Source organism: Zeus faber (genome assembly GCF_960531495.2).
Source record: "Zeus faber genome assembly, chromosome: 1".
In the NCBI taxonomy this organism is placed as follows: Eukaryota; Metazoa; Chordata; class Actinopteri; order Zeiformes; family Zeidae; genus Zeus; species Zeus faber.
Genome location: NC_137193.1, coordinates 7,717,457 through 7,741,314, shown reverse-complemented (window position 1 = coordinate 7,741,314; position 23,858 = coordinate 7,717,457). Strand labels below are relative to the sequence as shown.

The 23,858-nt window shown below is 44.6% G+C and overlaps 1 protein-coding gene across 1 annotated transcript in view; it reads right to left on the bottom strand.

Annotated features, from left to right (window-relative positions):
* LOC307231077 (BMP/retinoic acid-inducible neural-specific protein 3-like) overlaps window positions 1-20,888 on the bottom strand; it is a 68,593-nt gene extending 47,705 nt beyond the window's left edge. The window contains exon 1 of the mRNA XM_080001629.1: window positions 20,715-20,888. The gene's annotated coding sequence lies outside the window, so the exon portion shown is untranslated. The remainder of the gene's footprint in view (window positions 1-20,714) is intronic.
* Window positions 20,889-23,858: the final 2,970 nt, after the last annotated feature.

Here is a 23,858-nt window from a genome sequence, read left to right as displayed (position 1 = left end):
TGTTTCTGTGCGAACAGGTCAAACTTTTTAAAAACTTGTGAATAAAAGATGACAGTGGTTTCGTCGAGAGGCTTTCACGCCTCATTACTCTTATGGATTCACATACGCATTGGAGGCCGTCAGCTTTGCGGAGCGGGCGCTGTCTTAGAGTTTCACACCAACTCTTAGTCATGCAAACAGAGCAGCGCTGCGGCCCCCCCGGCACCTACACACAGCTTCAAATAAATCATTCATCGCCGCCTTTCTGTTTGTGCCGTGCCTGCACGGGTGTTTGTGTGCACGTGCGTACCGGAGAAATTAGCTAAGTTATGTGTGTGTGTCAGTGTGCATAGAGTAGCATGTATTTTTTAAGGCGCATGCCGGTAGTTGTTCCCTCGCCGCGAGAGGAAAAGGCTCCCGAGTGATCGCTGATGGATTTTGAGTGATTGTCCGTACGGCGGAGAGAGAGCGCGCACACAGCCAGCCTCTGTGGCCGGAAAGGAAATCCAAGAGAATGTCACCGCAACAGGCTCATTAAGGCACTAGCTTGCGGCGACATACAGGTCACGGTGGCTGAAAAGTGGCTTATAACAAGACGCTGTCTAAACATCCTTTGGGGATTCGCCGACCAAACATTTCCATAATGGTCCCCGCGGGGGGGTAGCCGTCCAGGAGCCGACTCCTCATACACGGAGACTGCAGAGCTTTGGAACAAATTACCAAGCGATTCAGACCGGAGTGGAGTCAATCGCGCCATTCAAATACTTCCCGCAACAAGCTTTTACAGTCGTCACGCAATCAGAATGGATATTTTTGGTCAGACAACAGCCGGTTTAGCTGAACTCTGGCTGAGGTCCCGGCCTCACATGGGAGTACCTGAATGAGCGGCAGAGGAGGCAGCCTGCCGCTCGCTTAGTCGGCGGTGATACGGATAAGTCATTAGAGGAGGCAAACATTCACTTAAGCCTTGAGCTCCCTCATTGATGCCACTCAAGGGTCTTTGAGAGCAGCAGCTACCGGGGGTGGGGGGGGGGGGCGACACACATGCAAAGCCAAGGTTTTAATTAGCTTGAAAAACCCCTGACGGCTTTCGTGGGAAAGGCGGCGCGCCTTGGTTTTCTTTGTTTTTCTTTGTGTTTTGTGTTTGTTTCATGAGGGAGAAAGAGAAGGGAAGATGCGTGTTTGCGTGTCAACTCCCAGATGCAACACAAAACGTATATCTCATGAGTTCTGGGTGTAGGAACCGCTCTGATGATTAGCAAAAAGTGGCGCGGAAATTGACGTAAACGTTCTTGTCTGTAAGACAGAAAGGCAAGTCTCCTCTCAATGCCGGGAGGTCTCTGCGGAGGTCAGAGGCGTGCATAATGCAGTGATTAAAAGAGCCAATTGCCCTGTCAAGGCTTTAATCAAACTTTGCATTACTTATTGCACATCTGGGTCACTGAATTTGCCGATCAGTTAACTTGGCGCCGGGAGCCTCTCCCTGGTCCTCTGGCGATATCCTCGTCGGGCTCCGTTGTCTGTGACTAGACATCAGCACACCAGCAGAGATGAGAGCGCTTTGTTTGCGGCTACAACACAAAACCCATGCCCTTAATTAACTCGACTGAATCATTGTTACGGCGGCTCCCGAGCTTCACTCTGCGACTTTGTCTGGGAGACAACATCCCATTGTGCACACAAAGGAAACAGTGACATGGCGGCCAGCCAGATGCGGTGGCGTTTGGAGGCAGTTTGGTCGGGGGAGTCTGCCTAGGGGGTGCTGCCGCGCAGGTGGCGCACACAAATTTGACCTTGATCGTCAGCCTACCGTTGCGGTCTCAAAGGTTTGAGTTCAACATTCAATAGGTACGTACCTTTTGGGCAGAAAATTGTTAATGAAGCTCAAAAAGGTTCACCCCCCCCCCCCCACTTACTTATACGGAATAAGCCAGAAAATCGTAGAGCCAGGTCTTCCTCTTTTGAAATTGTCAAACCCCGTTAACGACAAGCTACAACCCTGTTTTACCAATACAGAAAAAAAGTTGGGGCGGTGATGCACGGGTGTGTGTTTGCGACGCGTGTGAGCGCAGGGCAATGCGGGGAAAACATTTTTAAAAGACAGATAGAGAGAGAGAGAGAGAGAGAGAGAGAAAGAGAGACCGAGAATAATGAAATGTGTCAGTCTAGACGCCGAAGCAGCAGCTTATGCCTTTCGTTACACCCTCCCGAGGTTCCAAGACTCTTGCACATGTCACCTCTCATCTTGAACGATTGTGACATTTAAATATCCAGTCGAGAATGTCGTCATATGCGTTGTTTTTTGTGTGTTTGTGTTTGTGTGTGTGTGTGTGTGTGTGTGTCTTTGTGTATGCGAGTAATTTGATCAGCAATGCAATGCGTTCACTGACGTTAAGTTGGGGAAAGCGAGTCGGCGTCCGACCTCACCGGGGAGTTGAGTTCATTTGCAGTAGCAAAATTGTTATTTTCCAAATATGGCCGCTCCAATTGAAAAGCCATTAACTCCTGTGATTGAAATATATACCGTGTTGCATAGTAAAAGCAAGCAGTTATTGCTTTTTTTTATTGAATGCGGAAAACACTCGACTAACAAGCAGATAGCCTATGCCGGCTTGGATAGCTTGGTCGCTCAGATAATGTAATCAATACATCATAGTACCTTGGGGCAGAGTGAGTTCTTGGATTGGATGCTGGGGATGAAGTTAAGGGTTTCCGCCGCTACTGTTTCTCTATTGACTGTCACAAAAAATCGGTTACTTATACGTTTACTTGCATTTATTTCTGACAAAGTAATGTTCTTCACTATTTTCGGGTTAGGGTAAGGGTCGGGTTTTGGGTTACATTATGGTTAGGGGTTAGGGTCACGGTAAGGGCTATTTGGTAACTGTTACTGAGTAGTCATCAAATGTGACAGTCTGTATAGCCAGTAGCTTGTATGCTGCTGTGGCTGCAGATTGGTTGGCAGTATAAGCACCACCATCGTGTGTGCAAAAACTGTTGATGCTGAGGGCACTACTGCTACTTACGACGTGGAAAATAAAGATCTGTGGTCCCATTTGTGTTCATTGTTTAGATTTATTTTTGGAGACTATTTTTTCTTGTTCAATAAAAGAAAGTGTTTCAAGGCGAGGTAAGGCAGGCTTATTTGTATACAGCACATTTCATACATGAGAGCATTACAAAGTGATTTAAGGCCAAACAGGCATTATACAAAATCACAAACAGAATAAACGCATAGAAATTAAACACTACCAAAATAGGTCATCAGAGTGTCAAAGTGCAATTCAAAGCAGGTTGATTGTTTACTGAAAGGCAGTTGCAAATATCAATGTTTAAACATCAGTAAGTAGAACGGCCATAGATGACCTACGAGGTCAAAACAGTTAATAATGTAATATCAAATGAGAAGTTTTGGCCCTAAGCCATTAAGAGATTTATAGACCATGAGTTTATTCAAATTAATTCTTTAACACATTCGAAGTCAGTGCAGAGACCAAATAATTTGTGTTATGTGTCCAGCTTTCTTGGTCTCTATTAGAACTTGAGCGGTTTTGAATGAGCTGCAGTTATCTAAGCACTGTTTTCTAAACAGTTGTGCAGAAGACCTGTGCACCTACTGGAAATAAATACATGGATATGAGGGTAAGCTTTTCTATATATTGCTTCATCATGATTCTTTTATTTCTTGCTTTATATATTTTGACCTCCTACTGTACTTAGCTATTTTTTTGTTGACTTGATGTTGGTATTAAAATACTTGAAATTCAAATGGTCCGTAAATATATTTGTAACTTGTCTTTGCCTTGTCTGTAGTTTGCACAGTTAGGGAGCTAAGGATGCAGTTAGGCCACCGTGGCAGTTTCGCCTGCAACACGTCACCCGAGTGCCGTATTCAGGGCCCTCTGGCAGGGAGACACAGACGGCGGGGTTGGGAAAACACCGTTCATTCTAGAGAGTGGGCTAGGTGGAATAAGGCCAGGAGAAGATGGACACCTGTCATGACAAGAGCTCCTCTCCTGAGCGTGTGTGGGGATGGGGGTTTTACCTGTCACTCGTTACACCAACCAACGAGCAACAGGTATGCAGCCACACTGATCCTGGGCTCCAATTACCAAGACCCTCAGCACAGCCACTCATACTCTCACCATTTCTGAGACAATTATCTCAAGTATGTCTTTATTTAGGTGGAGGAAGACACATCCAATCATTCATTTATTCAATGCACTAGCAGCATAGTAGCAGCTAGTAGCTAGTGTATATGGCACCATAGTCACTCGGTGGGAGATTTTGTAGATTTCAGTGACAAAATCATTTTTTAATTTGAATCCTTTTTGTTTACAGGAGCAGATAATGGTCTGACTGAAAAAGCTCAAGAATTGAGCCTTGGGGAACTCCACATACTGTATGATGCTTGCCTGCTCAGATTAATTTCTGTCATCCTCTACTTTTGCTCATGTAAATTGTAAATCTCTGTGGTAGCAGCACTCAAACTTAAGGAAGGTTTCCTATTTTCCTGTATTTATTCAACTTCTGGTTGGGTTACATACATTGCATTACGTACATTAATTGATCTTGCAGCCTTTTGGCAGGTGCTTACCCTCCCCATGTAGTATGTTGTAAATTATCGTGATATGGCACAAAGAGAGGATGATGGTGGATATACAGTAAGTGCAACAGGGTGGTCTTCAATTAGACCTTGTTTTTGGGGGGGGGGGGGGGGGCAGAAACAGTGGTGGTCTTCTTGAGACATGTGGGGACTCCAGACCGCGGCAGGGAGGGGTAAAGATGTCAGTGAAGACATCTGCCAGCTGCTCTGCCCATACCTTGAGGAGGAGGCTGGGGATGTCTGGTCCAGGAGCCTTTCGTGGATTAATCTTTTTAGGGGATTTGCACACATCTGCCCTAGATATTTCCAGTCCGCAGCCGTCATGGTCCAGCTGAATCTCTGTGATTTTGGGGTGTATATGTTTTAAAATGTGTTGAATCACATTGAGTTCCAGCGGTGTCTCATTTATGTGTTTTTCAATTACACGTGAAGCATTATTTTAAGTCAATAGTCCTTTCAAATAGGTTCATATACATTTTCTTTTCTAAAAACGATCTCGTACTGTAAGTATGTTTTGATTTTGTGCAACATGTTTTGTGACTTGATTTTTTACGATCTGGGAACAGGGAAGGCCACATGCGCCCTCCTAAAGGATGTTTGGCACCCCCCACTAAGTTTGCACGGACCTTTGTTTCTCAGCGTATGAAAGCCTGCAGTAGAAACATTATGGTGTTATTTTGTCCTCCCACCCTCCCACCAACCGATGCTGATAACCGCCCTTTCCACAGTTATCTCCTTGAGGGCGACCCGCATTTTTTCCATGCTTTGCCAAGGACAAATCATGTCCTCGGGGAATAATATTGATAACAAACCAAAAACGCAAACCAGCCAATGGTGATATGGATAGATTAATATTTTCTTTCCATCTCTTTTCCACCCAGCAGGAACACAATGGTTAAAAATAATAACCGGGGGAAAAAAAAGAAGAAGCACATGTAGGTCATTGTTGGGACGTTTGCGCATTGGTCAGGGAAAGAAACTGCCTGGCAATCTGCACTAGTTGTCTCCTGATGAATGACCTCAACCCATAAGCCTGAAGCCTTGAAAACGGGACCCAGCTGGAAAAAATATCCTCTTAGACTCTGTCTCAGTCTCAGGGGTTGAACCTGGTGTGGAATCCTGATTGGACCGCTGTAATCCAACCCCGGCCTCACGTAGTTGCTGGCCAGCAGGTTTACGGAGCTGGCGGCGGGGGCTCCAATGTGTGTAATGTATTGCGGCCTCCCCGGCAATCAATTACTGTATATAACTTTAAGGTCCCCCCTACCGTTTTTATTCCGAGCATTTGTTCTTGTCGTCTTGTCGATTCATTCTCCCCTTTACGCCGTCGGAGCAGGGGAAATGGTGCTGACAAACGCCTCACTTTCTTGCCTTTTCTTTTCCCTCTTTTATTTTGTTTTTTGTCTCCCGCCGCTGAAAAACCTTTCCGTTAAAAAACGGGCTGCTGCGCTGCAATGGCAAGAAAGCTTATTTCTAAGCAGCAATTAGCGATCTGTAGGATCAGCATTCCTGTTCAAATGTGCATTAGTTACCTTTTGATTCAAAGAGCCTTTTTCTTTTCAAAATATTCGAAAACTCCCGATAATACACCTCGGCAGATGGAAGGTTCAGTTATTTCTTCAGTGTCAAAGTAACTGTTTCCGACACACAGGCTTGGGCTGCATTGTTACTGTACTATGTCTTTATATTATTCTCATAGGATGTTTGAGGAGCCGACCCCGACAGGAGAATTGAAGGACTGCGTTAAATAGTAATAATAGTAATAATACTAACCTAACTAGTTCATTTTCAGTGTTCTGTCTGAATCTGGCCCCTATGCGGGAGTAGGAAATAGAAAATACATCTCGTGTGAATCGCAAGAAGGTTCTCTGTGAATCTGGCTTTTCTCTGTCGGAGTGAGGAATAAAAAGATCATTCTGTGTGAATAACAAGAGGGTTCTGTGGCGGATCCCAGCGTTCTCTCTGCGAGTGAGGATAAAATCATCTCTTTGTGAGGAGCTGGCTCCGTGCCCTTTCAAAACACGCCGGTTCACTCACTGAAACAACTGCACATTCCGACTTGAGCCGCTGCACGTACAGGTTGCGCCGGTGAAAGTCGCGGCTGCTCACGGTGAAAAAAAAAAAAATAAAAAAAAGAAAAAACACCGGGGAAGCACAGCGTTTTACACGGGGGGAGAACCACACCCCAGCTAGGGCGACTCGCTCTGACGGGACTACAAACCACTGGGGAAATACACTGGTCCTCGTGGGACTACACATTAAGTTTATTACCCGAGTCAACTCGTGGAAATACACTCCTTCTCACGGGAAAAAAACACACCCAAGTGGCGCTTTTGGTTAAACTGACTCTGGGGCCGACCCGCCGAGGGTGAAGTAGATCGGATGGATGTTTGTCGAGATAATCAAAGGACACACAGACAGAGACTGAACGGAGAGAGAACAGAGATCCCTTAGCGTTCGATGATCGTGATCCTTCAAAGTCCGTGTTGATGAAAAGAGTCTAATATTTCTCTATTTTATTCGATTCATTCGGCCTGCTCCTTCGCTCTGTTCTCATTGTTCCGATCTGACCGCCTTTTATTCATGTAAAGCACCTTGAGTGGCATACCCCGTATAAAAGGTGCAATATGAGGTATTTGGAGGGTCCAGCTAGTGAAGACAGTCATGATAAAGACATTCAAAAATTGGAGTCCTGAGTCATTTCGCCAGCACATCATCAAACTTTTGTGAGGTCGATTGTTTAGCGAGATGGGGGATGGCGTTGCTCCGTGTCCTATTAAAAAGACGTAAGGAGGAGATTAGCATTGGAAAAGAGCTGCAGAGGGATAACGATGTCGGAGCTAGAATACGAGAGCGATGCACTTAAGTACTGACATGCAGTGTATCCAGAGTGCGTTCGGCCACTTTGTGTGTGAGAGTGTGTGAGTGAGCATGTATACGTGTGTGTGTGTGTGTGTGTGTGTGTGTGTGAGTGCTTGCAGACGTGAAATAAAGAGGTTTGGTTAATGGATGCACATTGTGTGTTTGACCCTGTTTGTGCGGGTCAACATTTTCGTAGCGCGGTGGATACTGTATGGTTGTGTATTCATTTGAGTGTGTTTCCGTGAGATGAGGGCTGCACAGTATGTGTTTTTATATGTCGTGTGTGTGTACTGTACGTGTGTTAGTGTGGGAGTGTGTGGTATGTGTGAAGGGTGTGAAGTCTTTGCGTGTGTGTGTGTGAGTGTGTGTGTGTGTGTGTGTGTCAGATCTAAATGCTATGCTTGGATTTGAGGCACACAGGCATGCAGGGCCAGATGCTGTTTTGGGACCAGTTCTCAGGAGACTGAATGAAGGCTCCGCTCTGTCAGACCCAGTCAGCTGTTTCCAACTCTGGGAAGCCAAATAAAACCCCAAAAACAGATAAATAAATAAATATATGACATTTGATCACATGTGCTTCATGTGATCAATGGAAGTCTGTGATTTGAGGGTTGCTGTAGTGAAAGGACAGATTTCAGCCTCATCCCATCGCCAAATGCAAATGCTTTAGAAACTAGGTCCAACTCAACATCATTTTTTTTTTTGGTCCTCCTGTTTTGACGACCTTGTCGGCCGTGGACTCCTGGCATCTGCAAAGCCGAGCCCGAGGAGAACCGAGGCCTCAGATCTCGGAGCTTTTCAATTTTCCGCTAGCACGGCGTTATTTTAAGTCCCCGCAGGTGAGGGCCGACTGTTTGGAAAAGCTCTGCCCGGGTCCTGGCGCTCGGTCCAAAGCGTTCAGCGCCGTGGTTTAGGATTTTCGTATTTTCCAGACACAATTTTGATAGTTCTCTCTTTCTATGTTAAAAAACCTCAAAGATCAAAACATGCACACGTTCACACACACACAAATCTATCTATCTATCTATCTATCTATCTATCTATCTATCTATCTATCTATCTATCTATCTATCTATCTATCTATCTATCTATCTATCTATCTATCTATCTATCTATCTATCTATCTATCTATCTATCTATCTATCTATCTATCTATCTATCTATCTATCTATCTATCTATCTATCTATCCACCCATCTACTCAGCTGTCTGTCTGTTTATCTGTCTCTGTCTGTCTGTCTGTTTGTCTGTCTGTCAGATTTCTAATTTCCCAGCAAAAGGGGCCGTGCCGCATAAGCAGCAGTTGCTTTGACACCCTCACACCGTGTGACCCACTCCACATCACACAAGAATCACTCGAAAAACGCTGAGGAAATTGAGTCGCTCGAGATTTAAGTAATCATGCGGTGCTTTTGCAATCAAGCAAAAATGCCTAACGAATGAACGTACGTGTAAAATACACACGCTCCTACGCACGCACACACACAAGCACACATACATACACACCAAACAATGCACCCGAAAGCCCATAAATCTCCGGCCCGGAGGGAAACAGCTAATTGTGGTCGTGTAGCTTGGATGTAGCTTGGCTGTTTAGCGAGCAGGAGAATCAGTGCGTGGAAACAATGTCACAGATAACACAGCCAAGTCATTGCAGCCTACATCCAACACCTTTAAAGGCTCAGAGCTGTAAAATATACTCCAATGAAGCAACGGACCATGTCACCCACTGGTGATCTCTGCAAACCTTCAGCAAAAAGGGTTAGCAAAAAGATATCGGGGTATTTTATGATGTTTTCCGAGGTGAACTTCATTGTGAAACAGAACTTCAGCCGTAAGCGATGAACCATAACAAGGTCATAATAATGCAAAGCATGTAACGCTTTACGTACAGTACTGTACAATATCTAGATCAGTGTTTTTTCAAATTTCACCTCACAAAATAACGAGAATTTGCTCTTGTGTTGCAAGATCAAAATTGCAACGCTGCACCAACTCATCAGCTCCAGACGGAATGCTCTCGGGAATAACTCCATCGATTTCACAGCGAAAGTGAAGGCCATCCGTTGTGATGAAAGGTAAATTTCATATTATTATATTATTATTATATTTCATTCATCTCTAGATCTGATATCGCTCAGCTGATCGAGACGCAGTGTATAGGAAGGAAGGAGCGGCCCGTTCAGAGTGAGCGCTTCCATTAGACAGTTGAATAAACTGACCCAGTCGTCCCGTTTTGATTGAGTCCGGGCCCTGTTATTAAGCAGCGCATTATAAATTCATCCTCTATCACTTACAGGCACTCGCTCACCCTTGACTCTGAAATCTTCGAAGACACAGTCCAGTTACTGATGGATTGTTCAGCAAATTAACCAAATCCCTGCCACCGCGTAAGTGCCAGGTAATGATTTTCCTAATTACACTTTAATTCAATTTTGCACTCTATTGACACCCTTCGCTGCATCTCTCCCCAGCTGCCCGTCTTCAGACAATACCTCTCCCTCTCTCTATCTCGCTCTCTCTCTCTCTCTCTCTCTCCTTCCCCTCTCTCTCACTACTCCGCTAAAGAGGCAGGCAGGCAGGCAGGCAGGCAGGCAGGCAGGCAGGCAGGCAGGCAATTTGACGCTGATATCGCGTCCCCCCTACCCACCCCACCTATCCTCCACGACTCCCCGGTTGTGGGGGCTCTCGTCGATGGCTTACCCTTACTCCCCCTCTCTCTCGTTCGTCCCCCCTCCCCCCGTCTCTCTCCTCCGATGCTCTTGCCTTCTTCTCATCTCTCTGTGTAATGAGTTATATGCTGCTACAGGGAGATCATTTTTTCAGTTTTAGATGAAATGTAACCTTTTGCACTGTGTTTTGGTTTTTCCTTTGGATGATTTATTATTGATTATTTTCTATTTATTAGTACTATTTTTTAACTTGCATAATAATAATAATAATAATGATAATGATAATAATAATAATAATAATAATAACAATTATTATTTTTATTATGATTATGATTATTATTATTATTGTTATTGTTGTTGTTGTAATTATTATCCAGCCAGCAGGGCTGGATCCCCTATTGAAAATGTTCAGAATTTTGAATTCGAAAACAATTCGAAACAGAAGAACAGCAGATTGCTACGGACACGGTGCCATCTTGTTTGATCTGGTATGTCACAAACACCTCGTCGTCGACGTTTCATCAAAAACGATCCACATACGGCGCACGAATTACTGAAAAACTGACCAAATTTGACAGGTATCTCAGACGCGGTCCAATGCATTTCACACCAAAATATGTCCAACCTGGCTAAAAATATCTTGAACACCACAATGACGTAAGCTACGAAAACGGTTAAGGTGTCGTTTGAACTGGTATGTCACAAGCATCTCGTGGTTTAAGTTTCATCCAAATCCATCCGCATATGGAGCAAATATAAGTGAAAAAACCAAACAACTTTGACAAAAGAATGTTAAAGTTCCATAAATGTTGTCTGCATTACGATATAGACAAGTCATCTTTTAAACTGATACCTCCAACAGAACATTATTAACAGAAAAAATACAATAAAATAGTAATTACAACTAACATGTATTTATAATATTTATAAAATAAAATGTATTTATTATTATTGTTGTGAAAAATAATTACAAAGTTTGTTTTTGTAATTGTTCCAGATGCCGAAAAATAGCCTCAGAAAAATTGCCTCAGAAGACCTCAGAAAAAAAAGAAGCCATTGTCCAAACATCCAACGTCCTCAAGGTCAGTCCCAATATCAAAAAGAAAAAGTACTATGGACGTACTCCAGGATGTTTGCAGGTTCAGTAAATTGTGGTGCATTTCACAGACACCAAAAAGCTGTAAAAACATACCCAAAACGAATAAACTGTATCCTGAATATTGATGCCTGCAGCTATATTTATTATTATTATTATTATTACTATTACTATTATTATTGTTCTGAGTATTATTATTATCATTATTATTATTATTTTTATTATTATTATTGGTATTATTGTTATTGTTATTGTTATTATAACTATTACTTAATTTACAATTGATTTGGTTAATCCGATTTTTATTTTTTCTTCCAGATTTTTGTGCACTATATAAATAAAGTTTTTTTTCAACTTACCTCTCTCTCTCTCTCTCTCTCTCTCTCTCTCTCTCTCTCTCTCTCTCTCTCTCCATCCTCCCTCTCTCCATGGTGCTGAATCCCACTCTGTATTCCTCCAAATTTTCGGCAAATGCAGTGAGGGGGGGCAGAACAGCTGGGGCCATAGGCACTGAGAGCCTCCATTTCCTTCTTTTTTTTTTTTTTTTTCTTTTAATTTTATTTTTTTTAACACGGCATCATCGCAGTCATAGTAAAGCCAGCTCAACCCGGAGCGGGCGCGCGGAATACATTTACATAAAGACAAGAGAAGGGAAGCGAGTACACACACACACACACACACACACACACACACACACACACACACACCCACACGCACACACATACACACACACACACACACACACACACACACACACACACACACACACACACACACACACACACGCGTGCACCGCAAACACGCATTCTCTCTCCATAACAGGCAATACATTTCAGTCACCCCAACCATTGTGGGGTAATTTGCATGGCTGCCGCGACGTGGCATTCCAGTGAATCCTATTCAGAGGCACCTTGACGTGCGGTGGCGGCGTCGCAGAAGAAAGAGGAGGAGGAAAAAAAAAAAATGAAATGCGGGGAGAGAGAGAGAGAGAGAGAGGGGGAGAGGGAGGGAGAGAGAGAGAGGGGGAGAGGGAGGGAGAGAGAGAGAGAGAGAGAGATGGAGCCGGGACAGATGCTAATATTTCCAGATAAATAAAATGATTGAAATAAAGCACAAAACAAAGGCACCAGTGTCTGCACGGCGGGCAGAGGAGAACTATTTAGGGAGCTAAAAAACGGCGGAGGGTGGGGAGGGTGGGGGGGTGTGAGGGTGGGGAGGGTGGGGTGTGTTTAGGGTGTGGGGCGGGGGAGCGGGGGGGTGCGGGGGGAGACTGCTGTGTTTGTCCGGAGAGGGGAGCAGCTCCCGCCGGCGTGTGAGCGGACTGCAAAGACGGCCGCTGAGCCAGTTGACCGAGCTCCTCTGGATCGGACACACACACACACACACACACACACACACACACACACACACACACACACACACGCGCACACACACACACGAGTGTCTAGTGACAGAGTCTTTTAGTTGGCCACTTTGCAGATACAAAATTGACATCGGAATATGAGGGGATAGAACACAATGGGAGATAATATAATATAAACAATTGAACGGGAGAGAATCGAACCGAGTAGAATGGAAGCAAATAGAAAACAATATGCAGAGAGAAGAATGGAGGAAAACCAAACAGGAGAGACGATAAAAGAGTCAATTAGAAAACAATAAAAGGGAACATAAACTATAATTGACGCGTTTAAAATAAAGTAGCGTGGTAGAGGACAGAAAAACAGCAGAATAGAAAGGGAGATAATAGAACAGGGAAGAGTAGAAAATATGATAAGAGAACAGAATAGAACAGAAGGGAATGGAAAATAATAGAGGAGAATTGGAGAACAGCATCGAACAGAAAAGATCAGATTAGAGTAGAATAGAAAAGAACTTTACAAACGAAATAATATGCAGTAGAATATAAAATTAAGGAAGAGAACAGAAGAGCAAAGAATTGATTTAAATCTAACTGAATAGATCAAAATGGAGCAGAATAGAATAGAATAGAACAGAACAGAATAGAGCATCATATAATATAATACAATATAATAGGATGCCTTTAAAGAAAAAAAAACTAAACAAAGGACCTACAAATGACGGCATGCAGGGGAAACATGGCCCTGGCATTTCACTAACCGGCTGTGTGACGAGAGACGAGGTCCACCTCACTAAAGCCCTCCACCTTGAGGGATTCACACGTGGGGAAACGACACGAAAACGACGGCAAATAAAAGACCATCTTCTCCACTCCCCACGCGGTTTTGTCCGTCCAATCTCTTAATGATAATACCACCCCCCCCCACTCCCCCGGTCACGGTCTCTCTCTTTCTCTCTCTCTTTCTCTCTCTCTTTCTCTCTCTCTTTCTCTCTCTCTTTCTCGTCTCAGAGCCGTTTGTGCTGTTAAAAATGCCACGTACTGTAAGTCTCACCGACAGAACGGCCCGAACGCCGGGCTCCGCTACCTGCAGCAGGTCTCTGAAATGTCACTGCTTTCAGCGGTGGAATGCACCAAGGCTCCCCGCTGAAAGAGCGTTTTCTTATTAGGCGAGAGCTTCTGCAGCTGCCGTGGCGGGCCTGTTGGATTCGAATGATTCTGTTCTCGGAAATATTCAATTCAAACAGGCTGGCGCATGGGCAGACAATTTTTTTCTATGTCAGTAGGCTTCGCCATTTAGGGGCACAGCTCCTCAAGATTCAAGATTCAAGAGGTTTATTTGTCACATACATATACATACGTTCACACATATATTCAGTGAAATGTCTTTGCAACGCACCCAGAGATTTTGCGCAATACTTACTAAACCGAACATAATAGCTGAGCTAATTCCTACCTAGCAACTAACTGGACCTGCCACAAGCATATATTGTACGACGCCGCTTTGTAATCGTCCATATTTCCGGATACAAGACCATGGTTGTAAGCGGCTGTGCGATCATTCAGAGCGCCGCGGATGGATTTATCGACCCACGGTTTCTGTTCGGAAATAGCCAAACTTTCACCGTGGAAACGATGGGTAGCTACCTCCGAAAACTCGCTGACGTCACTGGAACTTGATTGGAACATGTCTGAGCCTACGGCAGTAAGAGTCATTACCGTTCAGCGTGCAATGCAAGGCCTGTAAACAGGGATCAGAGTAAAAGGTCCAAAATTCAATCTCCCTTGGTGGCACACGTGACGTGTTGATAGAAATTAGGTGGAACTGTTTTAAGTCTCGCCCTGAACTATTTAAAGGCCCCAGCCACTACCAAAGCTGTGTCCGGATGCTTGTTCTAAAGTCCACACACACATCATATAGGTCTGATAGTGCTGTGTCGATGTCTGCTTGCGGTGGAATATGAACGGCTGTGATGATGACCGTGCTGAAATCCCGGTGGAAGTAGAATGAACGGCATGAGATGGTCAGCTGTTCCAGGTTCGGCGAGCAGGAGCAGGAGAGAGTCTTGATGTTGTTGGAGTTACACCAGCGACTGTTTATCATGAGGCAGACGCCTCCACCCATGGATTTCCCTGACTCCGCCGACCTGTCGGCGCGGAACACGGAGAAGGACTCGGCTGGACGGCTGGCTTCATCCTGACCCAGCAGGATCAGCCATGTCTCCGTCAGGCAGAGGACGCAACAGTTTCTCGTATCCCATTGGAATGTAATCCTTGCTCAAAGGTCATCCATCTTTTTCTCCAGGGACTGGACATTAGCAAGAATGATGCTTGGCAGAGGTGAACGGTAAGGTTCCGTCTTCATTCTGACCCAAATGCAGCCACAATTACCGCAGTGCCGTGGAACAGCGGCTCCAACATTGTGTTGTTGTTGTTGTTGAAAGCATTGGTGCGTAAAATCTAAAAAAGTAAAAAAGGCCACTCTGGATCCACAGATAAAGATAAAAAATCCATAGATAAAAACTCCCAAAGTTGATCTGTCAGGGGAATTTTTATATCCACGAGTCCATCGCGTCTGTTTGAGTTACTGCTGATGAGTTTTTGGTGGACATGGTGATAAAAAATGGAAAAAAATACTAAAATGTGCATAATCAACGTGGAGTGCCTGTGCAGGCAGCCACAACAGGCAGCGCCAAGTCACCTATTCTCACATCCTATTGGTATATCCCCAACCGCGTATGCAGAAGTACTGAAATGTATTCATCCACTTGTTTCAGCCAATCAGGATGGAGCAGCATAGCCAATATAAATCCCGGAAGTTCTCCCTTCACCCTCTTTTCCAACTCAGCTGCGACTGAATACATTCATCACTCATGGAAGACTCCAATCTCAACTCCAATCTCAAGATATCCATCACCGAGTCAAGCAGGGACCTACATGCTTCCTGATTGAGGGGAGGTTTCTAAGGCCTCCGCCGCCATTCTCCACCTCACTGCCATGTTGCAGCGCTGTCAGTGATGACCAGAGACATCTCGTGCTGCCCCGGACTGGCATGCGCTGCAATAATGCGGCATATCTCGGAGATGGGGCTGTTGGGGACACTCTCACCGAGACCGCCGAGTGCCTGAGAGGGAGAGAGGACAGGAGGCAGTTCCCCCTACGCCTGCCGTTGGCAGGGAAAAGCATGGCTCCCTGTCCCCGCCGTTCACGCACACTACCTCATCGTCGGGCATGTGCCGCATCCAAGCAGGATTCCCACAGTTGCACGAGGGCAGCGCCCCTTGTAGGACACGCTGCCACCAAGCCTACGGCGCACGAGTGCCGGGACCCCCAGACCTCCAGCAAGACAGGGACCCAGGCTTGTTCACACACACTACTTCGCTGCTGGGTGCGTTGTGCGCCTAGGGTCCACCATCAGGGTGCATGCGGCGGCGATTTTCGATTTTGGCTTGTCATGAGGGTTTCGCTAACGGGCTGCTGTTTAGTCACCTGTTTGTGAAGCGTTTTCTAATGGGGCTCTGACGTGTGCGTCCTGTGACACGCGCGGTTGCCCCTCAATGGGACTTGGAGCTGGTTTTCTGTAGCGTGCTCTTCGAACCTGTGTCTCAGATTCCCTTAAAGCCGCTGTCCATTAAGGCGGTGCTACTTATCTCTTTGACCCCTTCAAAGTGTGTCAGAGATCTGTGCACTCTGTCCATGCAACCTGCATGTTTAGCCATTAATGGTGATCTCAGCGGCACAGTGTTATGACCTAACCTGGTGTTCAAGCCAAAGGCTCATACAAATCGAGGGTGGTTATCCTCGAAGCGCTTTTCCCTCCTCCTAACCAGAGTGTGCAGGAGGAATGGCTTCATAGTCTGTGTCTCGTGCATGCTTTGGCATGCTACATGGACAGCATAGCTCCAATTTGGTTGTCACGACAATTATTTGTGTGCTATGGAGCGGCTACACTTGGCCAGCTGCTCTCTGCACAGCGCCTATCTCATTGGCTATGCGAATGTATCGCGATGGCTTATGAGTCGGCTAAACTGACCACTCTCGGTGCTCATTCAACTCGAGGTGTGGCAGCTTGCCCAGACTTACCCAGACTGCCCTTTTTAGATGCATTTGGGCTCAGAGCGTCCTGGTCGTTGCCGTCGCCATTTGTCCATTTCTACCGCTGTGACGTTTCTGCAGGGTCCCATTCCCAGTCAGTGTTCAGCGTTGCGGTTTCGCGGTACATTCAGTGCCGGTGCTGCATAAGCCTGCACCCTGGACTGTTACGGACTTGGGGCGGTCCAGTGGGGAGTAGAGTATTGGGGTTTTCCGCTCCTAGTATACCAATAGGAGTGTAGTTCCTAAGGGGCAGAGCCTCCTTTCAAAGAACAAGAGTTACTGTAGCTTTGTAATTACAGTTCTATGGGTTTTAGGGTCCCAGAGTTTTATTCCCCCCCCCATAAGACTTGCTGAATCGGTTTCTGAGGACAAAGGGAACACTTCCGGGGCTTATTTTGGCTATTCTGCTCCATCCTGATTATCTGAAGCAAGTTGATGAATGAATTTCAGTACTTTCGCATACACAGTTGGAGATATGCCAGGAGCATAGCCCCTAAGGGGCGGAGCTTCTTGACATAGAACAAAAGGTCTGCCCCAGCGGTGGCCTTTTTTAATTGAATATTTCTAAGAAAAGAATCGTTCAAATATACCTGGAGAGCCCATGGCAGCTGCAGAAGCTCTCGCCTAATAAGAAAACACTCTTGTAGCGGGGGGCCTTGGCATTCCATTGCTGAAAACAGTGACATTTTTGGAGAACTTCTGCAGGAAGTGGAGCTCCGCTTCTGGGCCCGGTGTTGTGTCGATGAGACTTACAGTACGTGGCTTTTCAACAACACAAACGGCTCTGTGTCTGTGTGCGAGAGAGAGAAAGAGAGATAGAATTGAAGTTACAAAGCTACTGTGCAGTAACTCTCGTTCGCAGTATCTGACGTCAAGATAATTATTGTTAAAACCACAGACAGGTGAAGTGAATAACATTGCTCATATCCTTCCAATGGCACCTGTCAAGGGGTGGGATAAATTAGGCAGCAAGTGAACAATCAGTTCTTCAAGTTGATGTGTTGGAAGCAGGAAAAATGGTCAAGCTCAAGGATCTGAGCCACTTCAACAAGGAACAAATTGTGATGGCTGGATGACTGAGCATCTCCAAAACGACAGGTCTTGTGGGGTGTTCCTGGTATGCAGTGGTTAGTACCTCCCAAGTGGTCCAGGGAAGGGCCAAGGAAGTCAGAGTGCCCATGCTGACCCATGTTCACCACAGAAAGCACTTGCAATGGGCACGTGGAGCACATGGAGCAATGGAAGAAGTTGGCTTGGTCTGAATAATCACGTTGTTTTCTCCATCATATGGATGGGCGGGGTTAGGGTCCGATCCAATGGAGCATCTGTGGGATGTGCTGGAACAACAAGCCTGATCCATGGGGGTCCCCCCTCACATCTTCCAGGACTTAAAGGATCTGCTGCTGACGTCTTGGTGCCAGATACTACAGGACACCTCCGGAGGTCCTATGGAGTCCATGCCTCCACGGGTCAGAGCTGTTTTGGCGACATGAGGGGGACCTACACAATATTCGTGGTTATTAGCGATGGTTTGAATGTTGTGGCTGATCAGTGTGTGTGTGTATATGTATATATATATATATACATATACATATATATATATATATATTATTATTATTATTTTTTTTTTCTTATTCTTTTTATCTTCAGGGTTAAAGACGCATTGTGCCTGTGCCAACTCTGGTCCCTCCACCCACCTGTCATGAAAGAGCGTGTGACAACAATATGTCCTTCAAGTTTAAAATAAATCCCCCCCGCCTGTCACTCCCTCATCTTTAAATATCACAGGTCTGATACGGGTTCCGGAGGCGTTAGGCAGGTTTAAAATAAAAACCAGAGCAATCAAGGAAGGTAGGGGGGGATGGATGTGGAGCTGAGACTTTGATAGATACGTGACGTTGTGCAAACTGCATGAACACAGTACTTCACCATCCCACAGCTGTGAAACAAACTAAAAAATTGCCTTAATTACCGGCAAACCTGAAATTAATTTTTCCTGTGTTATTGACCTTTCTGTCTGTAAAAAAAATCTTTCTTTGTTTCTTTGATTTTCAAAATATCTTCTCTCTAAGCCCAAAATTGTAAATTCATAAAATAAAAACCCTGATATTTGCTCTTTGAGTACTGCCGTTAAAGGTGTGTACAAGCTACAGTATATGCCATCTTTCCCAGTTAAGTGTTCAAACAGGGATATAAAGTGTAATATATTCTCGAGAGCGAGTTTGTCTTCCAGTCGTTCTGTACTGTACAAGAGAGCACACATCAGACGGTAACTAATTTGACGGTGCTTTGTGAGTAAACATAAGTTCAAGTGCTCGTAATAAACCTGAGAGCGCTGTGATATACTGCAACTGATTTAAGAGTGCTTGTTGCTAAACACTTTTTGCTCCCATGGAAAATTACCTTGATTACAATTTAACTTTTACTATTTTTTTCCCACCATTTTTTTTTTCTGTGTGTTACATCCACGTTTGTCAAAGTGGGGAACACGTACCACCGGGGGTACGTTGAGCGATCTAGGGGGTGCGAAAAATAAATCTGTGATTTTCCTTCCCAAACAGTTATGTTGATTAGCGACTGCAGTCTCAGTACCAAAAAAAAAAAATGCCTGCGCCCTGGTGTGTGAATCGTGCAGGGTCGTTAAATGTTCTGGGATGCATTTCTCAAACGTTGCCTGAACAATAACCCCGCCCACACAATCCATTTATTATGTTAAAATAAGAAAAAACGAAACGCGATGAATACTAACTGGACAATCACTGGTTTCATTTGTAAATGACAATGATTTTGTCCATTGAGTGCATGCAGGAACACAGGAAGGCCTCCTGAGTGAGGGCGCCGCCATGAAAAAGCCACAATTGTGACCTTGAATCCGCAAAATTTAAGTTGCTCGTTTTGTTATATTTGCTCCAGACAATGATGTATTATGATGGGAGTATTCTCTCACTTTGTCTCATTGTTGTTGCGCTCTCTCTCTGTCTCGGGCACACACACACAGACACGGACACACACACACACACACACACACACAGACACGGACACACACACACACACACACACACACACACACACACACACACACACACACACACAAACACACACACACACACACACACACAGCTTGTAACCTTGCATCAGCTGATGATGCAAAGAATAATGTATGGACTTAGAATATAAAAGAATATAAAAAATTCTATAAAATTCTATAATATAAAAAATCTATTCTATATTCTAGCAGGAATTATTGGTTATCCATCTCATATATGTATATGTTCCAGTGTATATATATATATATATTTACAGTATATATATATATATATATATATATATATATATAGCTAATGCTATCAGTGCTGACTTAAGACTGCAAACAGATCGAGCACATTTGCGACCAAAATCCCTGCCAAATATCCTGAAAAGCTATTTCCCAATGTTTTGTGCGAGTGCGAGTGGGTGTGTATTTTGTTGTACCCCAGACATTGCAATTGCATCTAAATTTATTTTGGCCCAAACTAATCAAAAAACTACTCCACAAGATCCTGCTGGTTCCATCCCAGCTACATGATGATGACTCTGTGTGGACTAACAGGCAGTTGATATTACTATCATTAGCAACTGAATGTTTTTCCACGCGGCCGGGTATGTTTTCATGGTATTTGCCATTAAAATAAGTTTGTTTTAAATAACAAATGTCCTCATGAAGATAACTAGCATAATATGGCACACAAAATGGAACGCTTAGGTTAATGGATGTGCGGTGAGCGGGAAAGGAGAACTTCTTTACAAAAATTGGTACTGTAGTATATTACAAAACAAGAATCCATAGGCAACTGTCAGTATACTTATATACTCATACATAAATATATATACACTCAACACCAAGATGGCGCATCTCTGTACAGTTGCCTTTCTGGCTGCTCCACTGAAACTGTGCTTTTATTTCGTTTTCTTGTTCATTTTTGCGATTTGTTCTGCACCAATATCGTCTGCACTCTGCACATGCGACCGCGGCACACTTACGGACATTGGATTAAGGATTACTCACCAGTTTCCACAGGGTTTATCCACCTCTTCCCGGCCGGAGAAGATTCTGCGAGGTAGTACCAGAACAAGAACGGTGACGTGGCGTCCCCCGGGAAGAAGAGGGACGAAATTACAGACCGAGGGCTCGGGCACATCGTCCACCTCTACCGAATGTCCTGCATGTCAATGTACAAGCTTTGGAAAACAAACTGGACAACATCGGGGCAGGGATCCAACTCCAACAGGACGGAGGGACTGTAATAACCTCTGCTGGACGGAGACATGGGTGACCCCCGCGGTGCCGGACCATAATATTCAGCCTACGGAATCCTTCTCCTTTTTCCGTATGGATGGAACAGCCGTGTCCGGGACGTCCAAAGGTGGTGGAGTCTTTTTCATGGTCAACAACAGCTGGTGTGGCCCCAGGAATGTTACGGCCCTCTCCGCTCCTGCTCTCCTCCCCTTTAACATCTGACCATCACATGCCATCCATTTTACCTTCCCCGCAAGTTCACCTCAGTCATCAGTCACTTCAGTGTCCACCTCACCTCTAATACTTGGCAAACATTAATATTCCTTGATATTAATTATTATTATTATTATAAATACAGTGGTACTTTGACTTACGAGTTTAATTTGTTCCGTGACAGAGCTCGTATTTCAATCTGTTCATATAGCAAATCAATTTTCCCCATTGAAATTAATTGAAATGCCATTAATTCGTTCCAGCCCCCCCCCAAAAAACCTTTGTTTTTTTGTTGCATGTTTTAAAATAAGAAAATGTTATTTATAAATAACAAATATTGTATAAAAACATAATACAACTTAATAAAAGAGAACGTAAAGAAATAAACTGGTTTCATAAAGTGTATTTACCTTGGAGACCAGACGACTTGGACAAACGCAAGATGCTGGCGGAGGTGGAGGGTGGAGGAGATAGGCGGAGGAGGTTGGAGGAGTTTGCTTCGTTTCGTGCTTTTTCGTTTGTTGCTGCACGTTATTGCTGAACTTAATTGCTACACCTTATTTATTAATTTTTTTTCCACTTCACCACGCACACCTCGCTTCATGTTTTTCTACGATTTCAAGCTTTAATTCAATCGGCATCATCCGCTTCTTCTTCTTCTCAGCACTAACTTTCTAAGGAGCCACGGTTAGAACATTTATTTTGGGGCAAAACAACTGCACAAAAAGCACAAAAGGAGTGATACAAAAGGAGGAGTGCACCTGAAGCTCGCTCCTCCTAACTCACATTTTACTCGCAAATCAATACAAAAAATGGACGGAACGACGGCTCGTAACTTAGGAAAATCGTATGTTAGTCCGCCCGTGAACCAAGGTTCCACTGTATTATTATTATTATGATTATTATGATTATGATTATGATTATGATGATTATGATGATTATTATTATTATTATTATTATTATTATTATTATTCTCAGTTCGCAAACATTGCACAGAAAATATTGCACAAATTGTATACATGTATACAGTATACATTTATACGTATAGTGCCGTGTATAGATTTATATATATTTTTATTTACTTTACGTGTCATTTTTTAGCCTCACATTTATTCACACGTTTTGTTTTTTTTCCTTTTGTATTTGTACTATGCCCAGCAAGTCTCTGGAAATTGCCAAAAAAAAGCATTTCACTACATGTTGTATTTACTGTGCAACATGTATGTTGAACCTACTTAAACTGGGCTCTCCTGGCTGATGCTACTGTCCATGGGTTATTTGGACTAATTGCCCAAAGGGGGGAAGCTTGGCCAACTGGTGAATAGTTTGCACCTATTGATCGCATCTCATGCCCAGTGCATTTTTTCACTCGAAAAAAGTTATGTTTGTACGCGAGGATCCTGACGCCTTAGGTCACAAAGGGTGAAACGCTGAGCTACGGTATGAGGCAAGGTGATTGATTTGCAAAGCAGAGGAATGGGAAGACATCATTACAACTCCTTTTTTTCCACCCATTGCTCCAGCCTCTGGTGCATTGTCTTGAGACTAATGGTAAAAAAAATACTTTGGCTACAACACACACACACACACACACACACACACACACACACACACACACACACACACACACACACACACACACACACACACCCGAAGGTGACAAGAGCAGGAACCTATTTATTTATTGTCACAGAAAGGGTCGCTGCTCTGCCTCTATTTCCAGCTCGTGTTAACGTCACCTTAATAAATGTCGCTGCCAGGTGAGGTATATACCGAGCTGGAAAATCGGCAGACGGATTTCAGCGACAGACCCGGTCACAAATCGATGGAAGATGCAGGAATGCTAATCTGTTAGATAAGATATTTATGTCTTTGTCATTCTATATGAAGGGTGAGAGCGAGAAACCCCCTACTCCACCTGTCCCTTGCTCCCCTTTGACGATGGTGGCAAACCATTTGGTTTTTGTATTGATTGTTTTCTACAAACTAGATCCATCTATCTTTGGATCTACCTATCTATCCATCTATCCATTCAGAAAGGTATGCGTTTCTTCAGATTGTGTAAAGACCGCGCTGCGAAGCCTAGTGGGATTAAGAACAAGAATCCTTTTTTCTCACACCACAGCACACACACACACACACACACACACACACACTTTGGATGGTGGCCGGTGAAATGGCTCCTCTGCATTTCAGCCATCCTGGCTTGTCCTTCTTCGGGGGGGGCAGCCAGGAGCAGTGGGCAGCGTTCGTCAGCGCGCCCGGGGGCCTGGTACCAGGTGTCCGTCGCTGGTCGGACGATGGTGATGTGTGCATGTTTTTGGTGGGTGTTCTTACTGACGTTACATGGAGGAAACCTATGTAAGCACGGGGTAACCCATTTGGGAAACCCACTGGAGCACGGTGCCAACAGCGCCCCAGGCGGGAGTGGAACCCAGGACCTTCTTGCTGTGAGGCAGCAGTGCAATGCATTGTGCCACCGTGCTTTGGCTATGTTGTATTGAATGAAACACATAGAACAACATGACCACACAGTGGACCACACAATGGACCACAAGACCAACATGAAACACATCAGACTGTTCAGAAGACAAAGTGTCGACTGGGGTGTAGTGCTCAACGGGACTCTGGTGTCAGGAACGGTTCCCAGCCTGCCAGCTCCTCAAGTGTCCAGCGGAGGCCACTATGAAGGTTGTCAAT